This window comes from Microcebus murinus, chromosome 7 (assembly GCF_040939455.1).
Source record: "Microcebus murinus isolate Inina chromosome 7, M.murinus_Inina_mat1.0, whole genome shotgun sequence".
Taxonomy (NCBI): domain Eukaryota; kingdom Metazoa; phylum Chordata; class Mammalia; order Primates; family Cheirogaleidae; genus Microcebus; species Microcebus murinus.
Window position 1 is genome coordinate 106,743,383 of NC_134110.1, and position 4,128 is coordinate 106,747,510.

A 4,128-nucleotide genomic window follows, 5' to 3' on the forward strand; every position below is an offset into this window, starting at 1 on the left:
CATGATGACAGGTAATTGCAATAAAACATGTATGCACATTTTCACATCTACAAAGTGCCCGATACTAAGCAACTCTGGTCTTTGCAAAGTTGCAGCTTTTATTCAGCAAAACCAGAAGTAAAACAAATAAACAAATGTCCCGTTTCTCTTAGGAAACTGCCTATTGGCAAAACAGTCCTGGTCAAATATAGGAATTTTTGCTCTCAGAGAGCCAAGATAACACATGCACCTATAAATAGCAAAGAAAACTGTTCTGGAAAGTAATATAATACATGGAAATGGGTTCTGCCAAACTTATTTCTGAATCTTGATCAGCCTAGCGAATTTCCTCCAAGGCTGTCTTGCCAAGCCTGCTTGTCTCAAGTCAGTCTGGTCGTCTTCAACCCGGACACTCACCAACAGGTCAGAGGAGCAGAGACAGGACTGTCGCCAGCAATTCTTTACCCCAAGCACTGCCCAGTGGCACTATTACTCACTCGAGTTAGTGTAGGGAACTGACAGATATTTTCCTAGTTTAAGAATTAAAGTTAATGAGTAATGTACGTGTTCTGCCCAGAGCGTTTGAAAGCAATCTGTTCCGGACAGGCTCCCTGTGATAAACAAAGGTGTTGCCTAGAGGCATAACAAAGGACCTGAGCCCCAACTAGCAAGAGCAGCCCCACCCCACGGCATTGAGGGTCTGGAAGCCACAAGATAAACACATTGTTCCTGTGATTGCTGCATACGCCCCATAAGATGGCTGGTTAGTCAATGACGGGTAAGACCCCTCAAGGGAGGGGCGACCTAAGCCAGGCACAGTCACCAGGGTTCAGCCGAAGATCTTAGGGGGTCACCCTAAGAGAAGCTAGGGATGAAAAATGCCCCCTGTGGCTCACCTTACCCATCCTTGCTAATCTCAGTCCTTTATCTACGCCTAGTGCCTAGAGCAACCACCTTGAGATTCTGAGTCAGGGGACGTCTGCTTCCCTAAGGCTATTCCGGAATTTATGGCTATCACTGCCATGCCTTGGTGGTTACGTACGAGGAACTAACTTTAATCTTTTAGAGTATAAAAATAAAACTGGACCTGGTGTATTATTACTCAAGTCAACCATCTGTATGTGTGTCCGTGTTTTTCTTTCTATTATGTGCATTTATGTTTTATGTTCTGTGTTCATCCTCTGTCCTGTAAATGGGCCACGACAAGTTAGCACTCAGTTTCTCTCTGAATCATCCAGGCTATTAACCATAATAATAGAATAAAAAGCACCATCTTAGTCAGATTTTATTTAATTTTTAGATGTCTCTGCCACTTCTCAATTCAGCTGGGTGGAAATTAATGACTTGCCGTGTGAGCTGGTCTTTCCGAACCCAGCCAGCTGCAGTTTCAGCAACACTCCACGCCCTTCTCCATCCTGCCGACCAAGAACATCCATCCTGGCCTGGCCAGCTGGCCCGGCTGCTGACAAGCCACAGTTGGGAAGGGTGCAGAGGACTCTCATCCCTGGCTATTGCCTGAGTTGTACAAATCTGACTGGCATGCTGCTGAGGAATTGGCAGGAGAGCCAAAAATGCAGATGTGCACCACACCATGATCTTAAAACTTCATTCCATTTACATAAAAATTAAAACATACACACACACAAACCATATGTCTCTAACTAAAATGCTCCAGCCCATGCCAGACATCAATCTTACACATTAAAGACCCCTAAAAGATGCTTAATTAAAGTCACTGGTATTAGTGTTTATATCTTACCATCATAAACATTTCCTTCTCTAATCTTAATATATAATTTATATATGGGGTTGGAATAGCTCTACTTAGAAAATGGAAAGTGGCACTAGGCCAGATCACTAAAGGCTTCTTAATGTTTAAGTTCCATATTATGATATTACTGTGTATTTAATAGGGACCAGTATAAAAGCGGGGTAATTTTATATCCAGGAATGACTACTCTCCCGCTCCATTATTCTTGGAATATTTAAGTTGATTTTTAAATGGCCTGACTTTCTATTAGATTCAGGATCCTGAGGAGTGGGACCGTGAGGAAAGGGTAGAGTGTAGAAAGGCCAGACAAGTGCAGTTATGAAATACCGTCTGGGCCTCAGACCAGCTACATACAGGAAGAGCCGGCTGATCCCACTGTTTGGACTCCTAGGACAATCTGGTCCCCAGAGCTTTTTATCTGCTCCTCTGACTACATGGAGAGTTAGAATACATTGCTCAGAAGTGTAATGAGGAATTGAAGGAACAATTCCATCAACAAACTCTGGATAATGGAGCAATTCAAGAATACACTCCCTTGGAACAGCTAAGACAGAAATACAAACTGTCAGTCTTTTATCCAATTTATAATAAACATTATTGCTAGAAATACTTGACACAAAAATCAGATCATGGCTATAAACTTCTCATGGTAGAATTTAGATCTGCAAAAAAAAATTTTTAAAGATGAAAAAATAATCCAGGAAACTTGGATGGGGTAGAATTGCAACTGCAAAAGATAATGACGAGCAATTAGACAAGAAAAAATAAAGAAAGGTACCCAGATTGGAAAAGGAGAAAAGTTGCCTCTATTTGCAGATGACATGACCTTGTATATAGAAAAATCTAAAGAATTTGTATACAAAAACTATTCGGTCAAATAAACAAGTTCAACAAGATTGCAGGATACAAGATTAATATTTAAAAAAAAAAAACACTTGCAGCAATAATCCAAAAATAAAATTAAGAAAGGTATTCCATATACAATAGCATCAAAAAGAATAAAGTATGTAGGGAAAAACTAAAATAGAAAACATGAAAAAGGGTCTCCAGCTCACAGACGGCAGACTGCGGGACTCCTCAGCCTCTGCTATCGTCAGGACCTTACAGTAAACTCACTCTACAATCTCATATTGGGCCTATTTGTCTGGAGAACACTGCCTAACACAGTGACCTTAGACTAGGCAACAGTTCCTTAGATAAAATACAAAAAGAACAAGAAACCAAAGAAAAAAGTAGAAAAACTGGACTGTACCAAAATTAAAAACGTTTTTGCATCAAAGGATACTATCATGGAAAGAGACAATCCATATAAAGATAAAATATTTGCAAACCACATATCTTGATAAGGTCTAGTTTCCAGGATATGTATGTAAAAACTCTTATAACTCAATAAAAAATGAAAAACAACCTAATTTTAAAAATGGGCAAAGGACTTGATAGACTTTTCTCCAAAGAAGATATATTAATACAATTTAGTATTTAGTTGTCTAGCTAATTTCTATTTTTTTAGTAAAGACGGCATCTTGCTCTTGCTCAGGCTGGTCTCGAACTCCTGAGCTCAAACAATCTGCCTGCCTCGGCCCCAGAGTGCTAGGATTACAGGTGTGAGCCACCACGCCCAGTCGAAAAAGTAAGATTTGAGCTTGTCCTTAACAGATAGAAGGATACTTTCCTGGCTATAAGACCTATGTTTTTCCCTGAAAGAAATTTCACCTGCTCTGCAGGAGGGAATGCCCATGTGTTTGGAACCGGGCTGAGGAGGAAGAGCTTTCCAGACTTTGAAAAAGAACACATGTGCACAGACGATGAAGGTTTGGAATGTGCAAGGTAGTGTTTGGAAATGCCTATTCAACTAGGTACAGTAGCTCTGCAAATCTAGCCAGAACGACTCAGAGCACGGTGGGCGTGCACCAGCAGGTGGTCTGCACAGCTGGGGCGTTGCTGGAGGCACTTCCACAGGCTGCACAGGACAGGTGCCCGCCCTGGGGCCAAGGGCAGCAGCCGCAGTAAAGATTATTGTATGCATGGCACGGATGGGAACATTTAAAAGGGAATTAATTTTCATGATGTGGCAATGTTAAAATTTAGGTATTTGGGGTGGAATCACCTTCCATCTCCCGCCCCCACACACACACACACTTTGAGAGTGAGCAGATCAAGTCACAAGTCTCAGGCTGGCAACCACCAGAGAAATTTACAGCAGAGGGCCATGAAAAGCAAGTGAGGGCCGGGCGCGGTGGCTCACGCCTGTAATCCTAGCACTCTGGGAGGCCGAGGCGGGCGGATCGCTCGAGGTCAGGAGTTCAAAACCAGCCTAACCAAGAACGAGATCCTGTCTCTACTAAAAATAGAAAGAAATTAATTGGCCAACTAAAAAT